The sequence below is a fragment of the Schistocerca gregaria genome, unplaced genomic scaffold (genome assembly GCF_023897955.1).
Source record: "Schistocerca gregaria isolate iqSchGreg1 unplaced genomic scaffold, iqSchGreg1.2 ptg000261l, whole genome shotgun sequence".
Lineage (NCBI taxonomy): Eukaryota > Metazoa > Arthropoda > Insecta > Orthoptera > Acrididae > Schistocerca > Schistocerca gregaria.
Window position 1 is genome coordinate 554,163 of NW_026061765.1, and position 19,542 is coordinate 573,704.

Genomic DNA, 19,542 nt, shown 5'->3' on the forward strand with positions numbered 1-19,542 from the left:
GGATATTACTTCAACTTAGACGCTTCATCTGTGTTCTACTATGGTGGTTTTAGTGTCTCCGCATACCGCAGCACGCGACATAGCTTTGCAGACGATAAGTACAACCGTTTCAGAGAGAAGAGCGGCCAATGTGACGATCTGGCTTTCAGTCGATTCGATAACAAATGACCATAACGGACGGATTTCTCAGGTTTTTACTACATATGAACACTTTTTACATTCTCCCGTGCAACTCGGCTGCTAGTCCTCCTTTCATGCAGAATCTTAAGGCCCTAGCTCATGTCCAAGACACCAAAGCCAGCTAAAAAGTCAATAATCGATACCTAAAACTTGAATTGTACTACTTCTTACTGGCTATTACATCAACTTAGAAGCTTCATCTGTGTTCTACTATGGTGCTTTTAGTGTCTCCGCATACCGCAGCACGCGACATAGCTTTGCAGACGATAAGTACAACCGTTTCAGAGAGAAGAGCGGCCAATGTGACGATCTGGCTTTAAGTCAATTCGATAACAAATGACGAAAACGTAAGGATTTCACAGGTTTTTACTACATATGAACATTTTCCACATTCTCCAGTGCAACTCGGCTGCTAGTCCTCCTTTCATGCAGAATCTTAAGGTCCTAGCGCATATCCAAGGAACCAAGGGCAGCTAAAAAGTCAATAATCAATACCTAAAACTTGAATTGTACTACTTCTAACTGGCTATTACTTCAATTAGAAGCTTCATCTGTGTTCTACTATGATGCTTTTAGTGTCTCCGCATACCGCAGCACGCGACATAGCTTTGCAGACGATAAGTACAACCGTTTCAGAGAGAAGAGCGGCCATTGTGACGATCTGGCTTTAAGTCGATTCGATAACAAATGACGAAAACGGACGGATTTCTCAGGTTTTTACTACATATGAACACTTTTCACATTCTCCCGTGCAACTCGGCTGCTAGTCCTCCTTTCATGCACAATCTTAAAGTCCTAGCTCATGTCCAAGGCACCAAAGCCAGCTAAAAAGTGAATAAACGATACCTAAAACTTAATTGTACTACATCTTACTGACTATTACATCATCTTAGAAGCTTCATCTGTGTTCTACTATGGTGCTCTTAGTGTCTCCGCATATCGCAGCACGCGACATAGCTTTGCAGTCGATAAGTACAACCGTTTCAGAGAGAAGAGCGGCTAATGGGACGATCTGGCTTTAAGGCGATTCGATAACAAATGACGATAACGAACGGATTTCTCAGGTTTTTACTACATATGAACACTTTTTACTTTCTCCCCTGTAACTCGGCTGCTAGTCCTCCGTTCATGCGGAATTTTAAGGTCCTAGCTCATGTCCAAGGCACCAAAGAATGGTAAAAAGTCAATAATCGATACCTAAGACTTGAATTGTACTACATCTTTCTGGATATTACTTCAACTTAGACGCTTCATCTGTGTTCTACTATGGTGGTTTTAGTGTGTCCGCATACCGCAGCACGCGACATAGCTTTGCAGACGATAAGTACAACCGTTTCAGAGAGAAGAGCGGCCAATGTGACGATCTGGCTTTCAGTCGATTCGATAACAAATGACCATAACGGACGGATTTCTCAGGTTTTTACTACATATGAACACTTTTTACATTCTCCCGTGCAACTCGGCTGCTAGTCCTCCTTTCATGCAGAATCTTAAGGCCCTAGCGCATATCCAAGGAACCAAGGGCAGCTAAAAAGTCAATAATCAATACCTAAAACTTGAATTGTACTACTTCTAACTGGCTATTACTTCAATTAGAAGCTTCATCTGTGTTCTACTATGATGCTTTTAGTGTCTCCGCATACCGCAGCACGCGACATAGCTTTCCAGACGATAAGTACAACCGTTTCAGAGAGAAGAGCGGCCAATGTGACGATCTGGCTTTAAGTCGATTCGATACCAAATGACGAAAACAGACGGATTTCTCAGGTTTTTACTACATATGAACACTTTTCACATTCTCCCGTGCAACTCGGCTGCTAGTCCTCCTTTCCTGCAGAATCTTAAGGTCCTAGCTCATGTCCAAGGCACCAAAGCCAGCTAAAAAGTCAATAATCGATACCTAAAACTTGAATGGTACTACTTCTTACTGGCTATTACATCAACTTAGAAGCTTCATCTGTGTTCTACTATGGTGCTTTTAGTGTCTCCGCATACCGCTGCACGCGACATAGCTTTGCAGTCGATAAGTACAACCGTTTCAGAGAGAATTGCGGCTAATGTGACGATCTGGCTTTAAGTCGATTCGATAACAAATGACGAAAACGGACGGATTTCTTTGGTTTTTACTACATATGAACACTTTTCACATTCTCCCGTACAACTCGGCTGCTAGACCTCCGGTCATGCAGAATCTTAAGGTCCTAACTCATGTCCAAGGCACCAAAGTCAGCTAAAAAGTCAATAATCGATACTTAAAACTTGAATTGTACTACTTCTTACTGACTATTACATCATCTTAGAAGCTTCATCTGTGTTCTACTATGGTGCTTTTAGTGTCTCCGCATACCGCAGCACGCGACATAGCTTTGCAGTCGATAAGTACAACCGTTTCAGAGAGAAGACCGGCTAATGTGACGATCTTGCTTTATGTCGATTCGATAACAATGACGATAACGAACGGATTTTTAAGGTTTTTACTGCATATGAACACTTTTCACATTCTCCCGTGCAACTCGGCTGCTAGTCCTCCTTTCATGCAGAATTTTAAGGTCCTAGCTCATGTCCAAGGCACCAAAGAATGGTAAAAAGTCAATAATCGATACCTAAGACTTGAGTTGTACTACATCTTTCTGGATATTACTTCAACTTAGAAGCTTCATCTGTGTTCTACTATGGTGGTTTTAGTGTCTCCGCATACCGCAGCACGCGACATAGCTTTGCAGACGATAAGTACAACCGTTTCAGAGAGAAGAGCGGCCAATGTGACGATCTGGCTTTCAGTCGATTCGATAACAAATGACGAAAACGGACGGATTTCTCAGGTTTTTACTACATATGAACACTTTTCACATTCTCCCGTGCAACTGGGCTGCTAGTCCTCCTTTCATGCAGAATCTTAAGGTCCTAGCTCCTCTCCAAGGCACCAAAGCCAGTTAAAAAGTCAATAATCGATACCTAAAACTTGAATTGTACTACTTCTTACTGCCTATTACATCAACTTAGAAGCTTCATCTGTGATCTACTATGGTGCTTTTAGTGTCTCCGCATACCGCAGCACGCGACATAGCTTTGCAGACGATAAGTACAACTGTTTCAGAGAGAAGAGCGGCCAATGTGACGATCTGGCTTTCAGTCGATTCGATAACAAATGGCCATAACGGACGGATTTCTCAGGTTTTTACTACATATGAACACTTTTTACATTCTCCCGTGCAACTCGGCTGCTAGTCCTCCTTTCATGCAGAATCTTAAGGCCCTAGCTCATGTCCAAGACAACAAAGCCTGCTAAAAAGTCAATAATCGATACCTAAAACTTGAATTGTACTACTTCTTACTGGCTATTACATCAACTTAGAAGCTTCATCTGTGTTCTACTATGGTGCTTTTAGTGTCTCCGCATACCGCAGCACGCGACATAGCTTTGCAGACGATAAGTACAACCGTTTCAGAGAGAAGATCGGCCAATGTGACGATCTGGCTTTAAGTCAATTCGATAACAAATGACGAAAACGTAAGGATTTCACAGGTTTTTACTACATATGAACATTTTCCACATTCTCCAGTGCAACTCGGCTGCTAGTCCTCCTTTCATGCAGAATCTTAAGGTCCTAGCGCATATCCAAGGAACCAAGGGCAGCTAAAAAGTCAATAATCAATACCTAAAACTTGAATTGTACTACATCTAACTGGCTATTACTTCAATTAGAAGCTTCATCTGTGTTCTACTATGATGCTTTTAGTGTCTCCGCATACCGCAGCACGCGACATAGCTTTGCAGACGATAAGTACAACCGTTTCAGAGAGAAGAGCGGCCATTGTGACGATCTGGCTTTAAGTCGATTCGATAACAAATGACGAAAACGGACGGATTTCTCAGGTTTTTACTACATATGAACACTTTTCACATTCTCCCGTGCAACTCGGCTGCTAGTCCTCCTTTCATGCACAATCTTAAAGTCCTAGCTCATGTCCAAGGCACCAAAGCCAGCTAAAAAGTGAGTAATCGATACCTAAAACTTAATTGTACTACATCTTACTGACTATTACATCATCTTAGAAGCTTCATCTGTGTTCTACTATGGTGCTTTTAGTGTCTCCGCATATCGCAGCACGCGACATAGCTTTGCAGTCGATAAGTACAACCGTTTCAGAGAGAAGAGCGGCTAATGTGACGATCTGGCTTTAAGGCGATTCGATAACAAATGACGATAACGAACGGATTTCTCAGGTTTTTACTACATATGAACACTTTTTACTTTCTCTCCTGTAACTCGGCTGCTAGTCCTCCGTTCATGCGGAATTTTAAGGTCCTAGCTCATGTCCAAGGCACCAAAGAATGGTAAAAAGTCAATAATCGATACCTAAGACTTGAATTGTACTACATCTTTCTGGATATTACTTCAACTTAGACGCTTCATCTGTGTTCTACTATGGTGGTTTTAGTGTCTCCGCATACCGCAGCACGCGACATAGCTTTGCAGACGATAAGTACAACCGTTTCAGAGAGAAGAGCGGCCAATGTGACGATCTGGCTTTCAGTCGATTCGATAACAAATGACCATAACGGACGGATTTCTCAGGTTTTTACTACATATGAACACTTTTTACATTCTCCCGTGCAACTCGGCTGCTAGTCCTCCTTTCATGCAGAATCTTAAGGCCCTAGCTCATGTCCAAGACACCAAAGCCAGCTAAAAAGTCAATAATCGATACCTAAAACTTGAATTGTACTACTTCTTACTGGCTATTACATCAACTTAGAAGCTTCATCTGTGTTCTACTATGGTGCTTTTAGTGTCTCCGCATACCGCAGCACGCGACATAGCTTTGCAGACGATAAGTACAACCGTTTCAGAGAGAAGAGCGGCCAATGTGACGATCTGGCTTTCAGTCGATTCGATAACAAATGACGAAAACGGACGGATTTCTCAGGTTTTTACTACATATGAACACTTTTCACATTCTCCCGTGCAACTGGGCTGCTAGTCCTCCTTTCATGCAGAATCTTAAGGTCCTAGCTCCTCTCCAAGGCACCAAAGCCAGTTAAAAAGTCAATAATCGATACCTAAAACTTGAATTGTACTACTTCTTACTGCCTATTACATCAACTTAGAAGCTTCATCTGTGATCTACTATGGTGCTTTTAGTGTCTCCGCATACCGCAGCACGCGACATAGCTTTGCAGACGATAAGTACAACTGTTTCAGAGAGAAGAGCGGCCAATGTGACGATCTGGCTTTCAGTCGATTCGATAACAAATGGCCATAACGGACGGATTTCTCAGGTTTTTACTACATATGAACACTTTTTACATTCTCCCGTGCAACTCGGCTGCTAGTCCTCCTTTCATGCAGAATCTTAAGGCCCTAGCTCATGTCCAAGACAACAAAGCCAGCTAAAAAGTCAATAATCGATACCTAAAACTTGAATTGTACTACTTCTTACTGGCTATTACATCAACTTAGAAGCTTCATCTGTGTTCTACTATGGTGCTTTTAGTGTCTCCGCATACCGCAGCACGCGACATAGCTTTGCAGACGATAAGTACAACCGTTTCAGAGAGAAGATCGGCCAATGTGACGATCTGGCTTTAAGTCAATTCGATAACAAATGACGAAAACGTAAGGATTTCACAGGTTTTTACTACATATGAACATTTTCCACATTCTCCAGTGCAACTCGGCTGCTAGTCCTCCTTTCATGCAGAATCTTAAGGTCCTAGCGCATATCCAAGGAACCAAGGGCAGCTAAAAAGTCAATAATCAATACCTAAAACTTGAATTGTACTACTTCTAACTGGCTATTACTTCAATTAGAAGCTTCATCTGTGTTCTACTATGATGCTTTTAGTGTCTCCGCATACCGCAGCACGCGACATAGCTTTGCAGACGATAAGTACAACCGTTTCAGAGAGAAGAGCGGCCATTGTGACGATCTGGCTTTAAGTCGATTCGATAACAAATGACGAAAACGGACGGATTTCTCAGGTTTTTACTACATATGAACACTTTTCACATTCTCCCGTGCAACTCGGCTGCTAGTCCTCCTTTCATGCACAATCTTGAAGTCCTAGCTCATGTCCAAGGCACCAAAGCCAGCTAAAAAGTGAGTAATCGATACCTAAAACTTAATTGTACTACATCTTACTGACTATTACATCATCTTAGAAGCTTCATCTGTGTTCTACTATGGTGCTTTTAGTGTCTCCGCATATCGCAGCACGCGACATAGCTTTGCAGTCGATAAGTACAACCGTTTCAGAGAGAAGAGCGGCTAATGTGACGATCTGGCTTTAAGGCGATTCGATAACAAATGACGATAACGAACGGATTTCTCAGGTTTTTACTACATATGAACACTTTTTACTTTCTCTCCTGTAACTCGGCTGCTAGTCCTCCGTTCATGCGGAATTTTAAGGTCCTAGCTCATGTCCAAGGCACCAAAGAATGGTAAAAAGTCAATAATCGATACCTAAGACTTGAATTGTACTACATCTTTCTGGATATTACTTCAACTTAGACGCTTCATCTGTGTTCTACTATGGTGGTTTTAGTGTCTCCGCATACCGCAGCACGCGACATAGCTTTGCAGACGATAAGTACAACCGTTTCAGAGAGAAGAGCGGCCAATGTGACGATCTGGCTTTCAGTCGATTCGATAACAAATGACCATAACGGACGGATTTCTCAGGTTTTTACTACATATGAACACTTTTTACATTCTCCCGTGCAACTCGGCTGCTAGTCCTCCTTTCATGCAGAATCTTAAGGCCCTAGCTCATGTCCAAGACACCAAAGCCAGCTAAAAAGTCAATAATCGATACCTAAAACTTGAATTGTACTACTTCTTACTGGCTATTACATCAACTTAGAAGCTTCATCTGTGTTCTACTATGGTGCTTTTAGTGTCTCCGCATACCGCAGCACGCGACATAGCTTTGCAGACGATAAGTACAACCGTTTCAGAGAGAAGAGCGGCCAATGTGACGATCTGGCTTTAAGTCAATTCGATAACAAATGACGAAAACGTAAGGATTTCACAGGTTTTTACTACATATGAACATTTTCCACATTCTCCAGTGCAACTCGGCTGCTAGTCCTCCTTTCATGCAGAATCTTAAGGTCCTAGCGCATATCCAAGGAACCAAGGGCAGCTGAAAAGTCAATAATCAATACCTAAAACTTGAATTGTACTACTTCTAACTGGCTATTACTTCAATTAGAAGCTTCATCTGTGTTCTACTATGATGCTTTTAGTGTCTCCGCATACCGCAGCACGCGACATAGCTTTCCAGACGATAAGTACAACCGTTTCAGAGAGAAGAGCGGCCAATGTGACGATCTGGCTTTAAGTCGATTCGATACCAAATGACGAAAACAGACGGATTTCTCAGGTTTTTACTACATATGAACACTTTTCACATTCTCCCGTGCAACTCGGCTGCTAGTCCTCCTTTCCTGCAGAATCTTAAGGTCCTAGCTCATGTCCAAGGCACCAAAGCCAGCTAAAAAGTCAATAATCGATACCTAAAACTTGAATGGTACTACTTCTTACTGGCTATTACATCAACTTAGAAGCTTCATCTGTGTTCTACTATGGTGCTTTTAGTGTCTCCGCATACCGCTGCACGCGACATAGCTTTGCAGTCGATAAGTACAACCGTTTCAGAGAGAATTGCGGCTAATGTGACGATCTGGCTTTAAGTCGATTCGATAACAAATGACGAAAACGGACGGATTTCTTTGGTTTTTACTACATATGAACACTTTTCACATTCTCCCGTACAACTCGGCTGCTAGACCTCCGGTCATGCAGAATCTTAAGGTCCTAACTCATGTCCAAGGCACCAAAGTCAGCTAAAAAGTCAATAATCGATACTTAAAACTTGAATTGTACTACTTCTTACTGACTATTACATCATCTTAGAAGCTTCATCTGTGTTCTACTATGGTGCTTTTAGTGTCTCCGCATACCGCAGCACGCGACATAGCTTTGCAGTCGATAAGTACAACCGTTTCAGAGAGAAGACCGGCTAATGTGACGATCTTGCTTTATGTCGATTCGATAACAATGACGATAACGAACGGATTTTTAAGGTTTTTACTGCATATGAACACTTTTCACATTCTCCCGTGCAACTCGGCTGCTAGTCCTCCTTTCATGCAGAATTTTAAGGTCCTAGCTCATGTCCAAGGCACCAAAGAATGGTAAAAAGTCAATAATCGATACCTAAGACTGGAGTTGTACTACATCTTTCTGGATATTACTTCAACCTAGAAGCTTCATCTGTGTTCTACTATGGTGGTTTTAGTGTCTCCGCATACCGCAGCACGCGACATAGCTTTGCAGACGATAAGTACAACCGTTTCAGAGAGAAGAGCGGCCAATGTGACGATCTGGCTTTCAGTCGATTCGATAACAATTGACGAAAACGGACGGATTTCTCAGGTTTTTACTACTTATGAACACTTTTCACATTCTCCCGTGCAACTGGGCTGCTAGTCCTCCTTCCATGCAGAATCTTAAGGTCCTAGCTCCTCTCCAAGGCACCAAAGAAAGCTAAAAAGTCAATAATCGATACCTAAAACTTAAATTGTACTACTTCTTACTGCCTATTACATCAACTTAGAAGCTTCATCTGTGATCTACTATGGTGCTTTTAGTGTCTCCGCATACCGCAGCACGCGACATAGCTTTGCAGACGATAAGTACAACTGTTTCAGAGAGAAGAGCGGCCAATGTGACGATCTGGCTTTACGTCGATTCGATAACAAATGACGAAAACGGACGGATTTCTCAGGTTTTTACTACATATCAACACTTTTCACTTTCTCCCTCGCAACTCGGCTGCTAGTCCTCCTTTCATGCAGAATCTTAAGGCCCTAGCTCATGTCCAAGACACCAAAGCCAGCTAAAAAGTTAATTGTCGATACCTAAAACTTGAATTGTACTACTTCTTACTGGCTATTACATCAACTTAGAAGCTTCATCTGTGTTCTACTATGGTGCTTTTAGTGTCTCCGCATACCGCAGCACGCGACATAGCTTTGCAGACAATAAGTACAACCGTTTCAGAGAGAAGAGCGGCCAATGTGACGATCTGGCTTTAAGTCAATTCGATAACAAATGACGAAAACGTAAGGATTTCTCAGGTTTTTACTGCATATGAACATTTTCCACATTCTCCAGTGCAACTCGGCTGCTAGTCCTCCTTTCATGCAGAATCTTAAGGTCCTAGCTCATGTTCAAGTCACCAAAGCAAGCCAAGACGTCAATAATCGATACCTATAACATGAATTGTACTACTTCTTACTGGCTATTACATCAGCTTAGATGCTTCATCTGTGTTCTACTATGGTGCTTTTAGTGTCTCCACATACCGCAGCACGCGACATAGCTTTGCAGACGATAAGTACAACAGTTTCAGAGAGAAGAGCGGCCATTGTGACGATCTGGCTTTAAGTCGATTCGATAACAAATGACGAAAACGGACGGATTTCTCAGGTTTTTACTACATATGAACACTTTTCACATTCTCCCGTGCAACTCGGCTGCTAGTCCTCCTTTCATGCACAATCTTAAAGTCCTAGCTCATGTCCAAGGCACCAATGCCAGCTAAAAAGTGAATAATCGATACCTAAAACTTAATTGTACTACATCTTACTGACTATTACATCATCTTAGAAGCTTCATCTGTGTTCTACTATGGTGCTTCTAGTGTCTCCGCATATCGCAGCACGCGACATAGCTTTGCAGTCGATAAGTACAACCGTTTCAGAGAGAAGAGCGGCTAATGTGACGATCTGGCTTTAAGGCGATTCGATAACAAATGACGATAACGAACGGATTTCTCAGGTTTTTACTACATATGAACACTTTTTACTTTCTCCCCTGTAACTCGGCTGCTAGTCCTCCGTTCATGCGGAATTTTAAGGTCCTAGCTCATGTCCAAGGCACCAAAGAATGGTAAAAAGTCAATAATCGATACCTAAGACTTGAATTGTACTACATCTTTCTGGATATTACTTCAACTTAGACGCTTCATCTGTGTTCTACTATGGTGGTTTTAGTGTCTCCGCATACCGCAGCACGCGACATAGCTTTGCAGACGATAAGTACAACCGTTTCAGAGAGAAGAGCGGCCAATGTGACGATCTGGCTTTCAGTCGATTCGATAACAAATGACCATAACGGACGGATTTCTCAGGTTTTTACTACATATGAACACTTTTTACATTCTCCCGTGCAACTCGGCTGCTAGTCCTCCTTTCATGCAGAATCTTAAGGCCCTAGCTCATGTCCAAGACACCAAAGCCAGCTAAAAAGTCAATAATCGATACCTAAAACTTGAATTGTACTACTTCTTACTGGCTATTACATCAACTTAGAAGCTTCATCTGTGTTCTACTATGGTGCTTTTAGTGTCTCCGCATACCGCAGCACGCGACATAGCTTTGCAGACGATAAGTACAACCGTTTCAGAGAGAAGAGCGGCCAATGTGACGATCTGGCTTTAAGTCAATTCGATAACAAATGACGAAAACGTAAGGATTTCACAGGTTTTTACTACATATGAACATTTTCCACATTCTCCAGTGCAACTCGGCTGCTAGTCCTCCTTTCATGCAAAATCTTAAGGTCCTAGCTCATGTCCAAGGCACCAAAGCCACCTAAAAAGTCAATAATCGATACCTGAAACTTGCATTGTACTACGTCTTACTGGCTATTACATCAACTTAGAAGCTTCATCTGTGTTCTACTATGATGCTTTTAGTGTCTCCGCATACCGCAGCACGCGACATAACTTTGCAGACGGTAAGTACAACCGTTTCAGAGAGAAGAGCGGCCAATGTGACGATCTGGCTTTAAGTCGATTCGATAACAAATCACGAAAACGGACGGATTTCTCAGGCTTTTACTACATATGAACACTTTTCACATTCTCCCGTGCAACTCGGCTGCTAGTCCTCCTTTCATGCACAATCGTAAAGTCCTAGCTCATGTCCAAGGCACCAAAGCCAGCTAAAGAGTGAATAATCAATACCTAAAACTTGAATTGTACTACTTTTTACTGGCTATTACATCAACTTAGAAGCTTCATCTGTGTTCTACTATGGTGCTTTTAGTGTCTCCACATACCGCAGCACGCGACATAGCTTTGCAGAAGATAAGTACAACCGTTTCAGAGAGAAGAGCAGCCAATGTGACGATCTGGCTTTAAGTCGATTCCATAACAAATGACGAAAACGGAGGGATTTCTCAGGTTTTACTACATATGAACACTTTTCACATTCTCCGGTACAACTCGGCTGCTAGACCTCCTTTCATGCAGAATCTTAAGGTCCTAACTCATGTCCAAGGCACCAAAGACAGCTAAAAAGTCAATAATCGATACCTAAAACTTGAATTGTACTACATCTTACTGACTATTACATCATCTTAGAAGCTTCATCTGTGTTCTACTATGGTGCTTTTAGTGTCTCCGCATATCGCAGCACGCGACATAGCTTTGCAGTCGATAAGTACAACCGTTTCAGAGAGAAGAGCGGCTAATGTGACGATCTGGCTTTAAGGCGATTCGATAACAAATGACGATAACGAACGGATTTCTCAGGTTTTTAATACATATGAACACTTATTACATTCTCCCCTGCAACTCGGCTGCTAGTCCTCCTTTCATGCAGAATTTTAAGGTCCTACCTCATGTCAAAGGCACCAAAGAATGGTAAAAAGTCAATAATCGATACCTAAGACTTGAATTGTACTACATCTTTCTGGATATTACTTCAACTTAGAAGCTTCATCTGTGTTCTACTATGGTGATTTTAGTGTCTCCGCATACCGCAGCACTCGACATAGCTTTGCAGACGATAAGAACAACCGTTTCAGAGAGAAGAGCGGCCAATGTGACGATCTGGCTTTAAGTCAATTCGATAACAAATGACGAAAACGTAAGGATTTCTCAGGTTTTTACTACATATGAACATTTTCCACATTCTCCAGTGCAACTCGGCTGCTAGTCCTCCTTTCATGCAGAATCGTAAGGTCCTAGCTCATGTTCAAGTCACCAAAGCAAGCTAAGAAGTCAATAATCGATACCTATAACATGAATTGTACTACTTCTAACTGGCTATTACATCAGCTTAGAAGCTTCATCTGTGTTCTACTATGGTGCTTTTAGTGTCTCCACATACCGCAGCACGCGACATAGCTTTGCAGACGATAAGTACAACCGTTTCAGAGAGAAGAGCGGCCAATGTGACGATCTGGCTTTAAGTCGATTCGATTACAAATGGCGGAAACGGACCGATTTCTTAGGTTTTTACTACATATGAACACTTTTCACATTCTAACGTGCAACTGGGCTGCTAGTCCTCCTTTCATGCAGAATCATAAGGTCCTAGCTCATGTTCAAGTCACTAAAGCACGCTAAGAAGTCAATAATCGATACCTATAACATGAATTGTACTACTTCATACTGGCTATTACATCAGCTTAGAAGCTTCATCTGTGTTCTACTATGGTGCTTTTTGTGTCTCCACATACCGCAGCACGCGACATAGCTTTGCAGACGATAAGTACAACCGTTTCAGAGAGAAGAGCGGCCAATGTGACGATCTGGCTTTAAGTCGATTCGATAACAAATGGCGGAAACGGACGGATTTCTTAGGTTTTTACTACATATGAACACTTTTCACATTCTCCCGTGCAACTCGGCTGCTAGTCCTCCTTTCATGCAGAATCATAAGGTCCTAGCTCATGTCCAAGGTACCAAAGCCAGCTAAAAAGTCAATAATCGATACTTAAAACTTGAATTGTACTACTTCTTACTGACTATTACATCATCTTAGAAGCTTCATCTGTGTTCTACTATGGTGCTTTTAGTGCCTCCGCATACCGCAGCACGCGACATAGCTTTGCAGTCGATAAGTACAACCGTTTCAGAGAGAAGAGCGGCTAATGTGACGATCTGGCTTTAATTCGATTCGATAACAAATGACGATAACGAACGGATTTCTCAGGTTTTTACTACATATGAACACTTTTTACATTCTCCCCTGCAACTCGGCTGCTAGTCCTCCTTTCATGCAGAATCTTAAGGTCCTAGCTCATGTCCAAGGCACCAAAGCCCCGAAAAAGTCAATAATCGATACCTAAAACTTGAATTGTACTACTTCTCACTGGCTATTACATCAACTTAGAAGCTTCATCTGTGTTCTACTATGAAGCTTTTAGTGTCTCCGCATACCGCAGCACGCGACATAGCTTTGCAGACGGTAAGTACAACCGTTTCAGAGAGAAGAGCGGCCAATGTGACGATCGGGCTTTAAGTCGATTCGATAACAAATGACGAAAACGGACCGATTTCTCAGGTTTTTACTACATATGAACACTTTTCACATTCTCCCGTGCAAATCGGCTGCTAGTCCACCTTTCATGCACAATCTTAAAGTCCTAGCTCATGTCCAAGGCACCAAAGCCAGCTAAAAAGTGAATAATCGATACCTAAAACTTGAATTGTACTACTTCTTACTGGCTATTACATCAACTTAGAAGCTTCATCTGTGTTCTACTATGGTGCTTTTAGTGTCTCCACATACCGCAGCACGCGACATAGCTTTGCAGAAGATAAGTACAAACGTTTCAGAGAGAAGAGCGGCCAATGTGACAATCTGGCTTTAAGTCGATTCGATAACAAATGACGAAAACGGACGGATTTCTCAGGTTTTTACTACATATGAACACTTTTCACATTCTCCCGTACAACTCGGCTGCTAGACCTCCTTTCATGCAGAATCTTAAGGTCCTAACTCATGTCCAAGGCACCAAAGACAGCTAAAAAGTCAATAATCGATACCTAAAACTTGAATTGTACTACATCTTACTGACTATTACATCATCTTAGAAGCTTCATCTGTGTTCTACTATGGTGCTTTTAGTGTCTCCGCATATCGCAGCACGCGACATAGCTTTGCAGTCGATAAGTACAACCGTTTCAGAGGGAAAAGCGGCTAATGTTACGATCTGGCTTTAAGGCGATTCGATAACAAATGACGATAACGAACGGATTTCTCAGGTTTTTACTACATATGAACACTTTTTACATTCTCCCCTGCAACCCGGCTGCTAGTCCTCCTTTCATGCAGAATCTTAAGGTCCTAGCTCATGTCCAAGGCACCAAAGAATGGTAAAAAGTCAATAATCGATACCTATAACACGAATTGTACTACTTCTTACTGGCTATTACATCAGCTTAGAAGCTTCATCTGTGTTCTACTATGGTGCTTTTAGTGTCTCCACATACCGCTGCACGCGACATAGCTTTGCAGACGATAAGTACAACCGTTTCAGAGAGAAGAGCGGACAATGTGACGATCTGGCTTTAAGTCGATTCGATTACAAATGGCAGAAACGGACGGATTTCTTAGGTTTTTACTACATATGAACACTTTTCACATTCTCCCGTGCAACTCGGCTGCTAGTCCTCCTTTCATGCAGAATCATAAGGTCCTAGCTCATGTCCAAGGTACCAAAGCCAGCTAAAAAGTCAATAATCGATACTTAAAACTTGAATTGTGCTACTTCTTACTGACTATTACATCATCTTAGAAGCTTCATCTGTGTTCTACTATGGTGCTTTTAGTGTCTCGGCATACCGCAGCACGCGACATAGCTTTGTAGTCGATAAGTACAACCGTTTCAGAGAGAGGAGCGGCTAATGTGACGATCTGGCTTTAAGTCGATTCGATAACAAATGACGATAACGAACGGATTTCTCAGGTTTTTACTACATATGAACACTTTTTACATTCTCCCCTGCAACCCGGCTGCTAGTCCTCCTTTCATGCAGAATCTTAAGGTCCTAGCTCATGTCCAAGGCACCAAAGAATGGTAAAAAGTCAATAATCGATACCTAAGACTTGTGTTGTACTACATCTTTCTGGATATTACTTCAACTTAGAAGCTTCATCTGTGTTCTACTATGGTGATTTTAGTGTCTCCGCATACCGCAGCACGCGACATAGCTTTGCAGACGATAAGTACAACCGTTTCAGAGAGAAGAGCGGCCAATGTGACGATCTGGCTTTCAGTCGATTCGATAACAAATGACGATAACGGACGGATTTCTCAGGTTTTTACTACATATGAACACTTTTCACAATCTCCCGTGCAAGTCGGCTGCTAGTCCTCCTTTCATGCAGAATCATAAGGTCCTAGCTCCTCTCCAAGGCACCAAAGCCAGCTAAAAAGTCAATGATCGATACCTAAAACTTGAATTGTACTACTTCTTACTGCCTATTACATCAACTTAGAAGCTTCATCTGTGATCTACTATGGTGCTTTTAGTGTCTCCGCATACCGCAGCACGCGACATAGCTTTGCAGACGATAAGTACAACTGTTTCAGAGAGAAGAGCGGCCAATGTGACGATCTGGCTTTACGTCGATTCGATAACAAATGACGAAAACGGACGGATTTCTCAGTTTTTTACTACATATGAACACTTTTCACTTTCTCCCTCGCAACTCGGCTGCTAGTCCTCCTTTCATGCAGAATCTTAAGGCCCTAGCTCATGTCCAAGACTCCAAAGCCATCTAAAAAGTCAATAATCGATACTAATAACTTGAATTGTACTACTTCTTACTGGCTATTACATCAACTTAGAAGCTTCATCTGTGTTCTACTATGGTGCTTTTAGTGTCTCCGCATACCGCAGCACGCGACATAGCTTTGCAGACGATAAGTACAACCGTTTCAGAGAGAAGAGCGGCCAATGTGACGATCTGGCTTTAAGTCAATTCGATAACAAATGAAGGAAACGTAAGGATTTCACAGGTTTTTACTACATATGAACATTTTCCACATTCTCCAGTGCAACTCGGCTGCTAGTCCTCCTTTCATGCAGAATCTTAAGGTCCTGGCTCATGTTCAAGTCACTAAAGCAAGCTAAGAAGTCAATAATTGATACCTATAACATGAATTGTACTACTTCTTACTGGCTATTACATCAGGTTAGAAGCTTCATCTGTGTTCTACTATGGTGCTTTTAGTGTCTCCGCATACCGCAGCACGCGACATAGCTTTGCAGACGATAAGTACAACCGTTTCAGAGAGAAGAGCGGCCAATGTGACGATCTGGCTTTAAGTCGATTCGATAACAAATGGCGGAAACGGACGGATTTCTTAGGTTTTTACTACATATGAACACTTTTCACATTCTCCCGTGCAACGCGGCTGCTAGTCCTCCTTTCATGCAGAATCATAAGGTCCTAGCTCATGTCCAAGGTACCAAAGCCAGCTAAAAAGTCAATAATCAATACCTAAAACTTGAATTGTACTACTTCTTACTGGCTATTACATCAACTTAGAAGCTTCATCTGTGTTCTACTATGGTGCTTTTAGTGTCTCCGAATGCCGCAGCACTCGACATAGCGTTGCAGACGATAAGTACAACCGTTTCAGAGAGAAGAGCGGCCAATGTGACGATCTGGCTTTAAGTCGATTCGATAACAAATTCGAACACGGACGGATTTCTCAGGCTTTTACTACATATGAACACTTTTCATATTCTCCCGTGCAACTCGTCTGCTAGTCCTCCATTAATGAAGAAACTTAAGGTCCTAGCTCATGTCCAAGGCACCAAAGGCAGCTAAAAAGTCAACAATCGATACCTAAAACTTGAATTTTACTACTTCTTACTGGCTATTACATCAACTTGGAAGCTTCATCTGTGTTCTACTATGGTGCTTTTAGTGTCTCCGCATGCCGCAGCACTCGACATAGCTTTGCAGACGATAAGTACAACCGTTTCAGAGAGAAGAGCGGCCAATGTGACGATCTGGCTTTAAGTCGATTCGATAACAAATGTCGAACACGGACGGATTTCTCTGGTTTTTACTACATATGAACACTTTTCATATTCTCCCGTGCAACTCGGCTGCTAGTCCTCCTTTCATGCAGAATCTTAAGGTCCTAGCTCATGTCCAAGGCACCAAAGCCAGCTAAAAAGTCAATAATCAATACCTAAAACTTGAATTGTACTACTTCGTACTGACTATTACATCAACTTAGAAGCTTCATCTGTGTTCTACTATGGTGCTTTTAGTGTCTACGCATACAGCGGCGCTCGACATAGCTTTGCAGACAATAAGTACAACCGTTTCAGAAAGAAGAGCGGCCAATGTGACGATCTGGCTTTAAGTCGATTCGATAACAAATGTCGAACACGGACGGATTTCTCAGGCTTTTACTACATATGAACATTTTTCATATTCTCCCGTGCAACTCGTCTGCTAGTCCTCCATTAATGAAGAAACTTAAGGTCCTAGCTCATGTCCAAGGCACCAAAGGCAGCTAAAAAGTCAACAATCGATACCTAAAACTATAATTTTACTACTTCTTACTGGCTATTACATCAACTTGGAAGCTTCATCTGTGTTCTACCATGGTGCTTTTAGTGTCTCCACATACCGCAGCGCTCGACATAGCTTTGCAGACAATAAGTACAACCGTTTCAGAGAGAAGAGCGGCCAATGTGACGATCTGGCTTTAAGTCGATTCGATAACAAATGTCGAACACGGACGGATTTCTCAGGCTTTTACTACATATGAACACTTTTCATATTCTCCCGTGCAACTCGTCTGCTAGTCCTCCATTAATGAAGAAACTTAAGGTCCTAGCTCATGTCCAAGGCACCAAAGGCAGCTAAAAAGTCAATAATCGATACCGAAAACTTTGAATTTTACTACTTCTTACTGGCTATTACATCAACTTGGAAGCTTCATCTGTGTTCTACTATGGTGCTTTTAGTGTATCCACATACCGCAGCACGCGACATAGCTTTGCAGACGATAAGTACAACCGTTTCAGAGACAAGAGCGGCCAATGTGACGATCTGGCTTTAAGTCGATTCGATAACAAATGACGAAAACCGACGTATTTCTCAGGTTTTTACTATATATGAACACTTTTCACATTCTTCCGTGCAACTTGGCTGTTAGTCGTCCTTTCATGCAGAATTTTAAGGTCGTAGCTCACGTCCAAGGCACCAAAGCCAGCTAAAAAGTCAATAATCGATACCTATAACTTGAATTGTACTTCTTCTTACTGGCTATTACATCAACTTAGAAGCTTCATGTGTGTTCTACTATGGTGCTTTTAGTGTCTCCGCATACCGCAGCACGCGACATAGCTTTGCAGACGATAAGTACAACCGTTTTAGAGAGTAGAGCGCCCAACGTGACGATCTGGCTTTAAGTCGATTCGATAACAAATGAGGAAAACGGACGGATTTCTCAGGTTTTTACTACATATCAACACTTTTCACATTCTCCCGTGCAACGCGGCTGCTAGACCTCCTATCATGTAAAATCTTAAGTTCCTAGCTCATGCCCAAGGCACCAAAGAAGGGTAAAAAGTCAAAAATCGATACCTAAAACTTGAATTGTACTACTTCTTACTGGCTATTACATCAACTTAGAAGCTTCATCTGTGTTCTACTATGGTGCTTTTAGTGTCTCCGCATGCCGCAGCACTCGACATAGCTTTGCAGACGATAAGTAAAACCGTTTCAGAGAGAAGAGCGGCCAATGTGACGATCTGGCTTTAAGTCGATTCGATAACAATGACGATAACGAACGGATTTTTAAGGTTTTTACTACATATGAACACTTTTCACATTCTCCCGTGCAACTCGGCTGCTAGTCCTCCTTTCATGCAGAATCTTAAGGTCCTAGCCATGTCCAAGGCACCAAAGCCAGCTAAAAAGTCAATAATCGATACCTAAAACTTGAATTATACTACTTCTTAATGGCTATTACATCAACTTGGATGCTTCATCTGTGTTCTACTATGGTGCTTTTAGTGTATCCACATACCGCAGCACGCGGCATAGCTTTGCAGACGATAAGTACAACCGTTTCAGAGAGAAGAGCGGCCAATGTGACGATCTGGCTTTAGTCGATTCGATAACAAATGACCAAAACCGACAAATTTCTCAGGTTTTTACTATATATAAACACTTTTCACATTCTTCCGTGCAACTTGGCTGTTAGCCGTCCTTTCATGCAGAAGTTTAAGGTCCCAGCTCATGTCCAAGGCACCAAAGCCAGCTAAAAAGTCAATAATCGATACCTATAACTTGAATTGTACTTCTTCTTACTGGCTATTACATCAACTTAGAAGCTTCATGTCTGTTCTACTATGGTGCTTTTAGTTTCCCCGCATACCGCAGCACGCGACATAGCTTTGCAGACGATAAGTACAACCGTTTCAGAGAGAAGAGCGGCCAATGTGACGATCTGGCTTTAAGTCGATTCGATAACAAATGTCGAACACGGACGGATTTCTCTGGTCTTTAC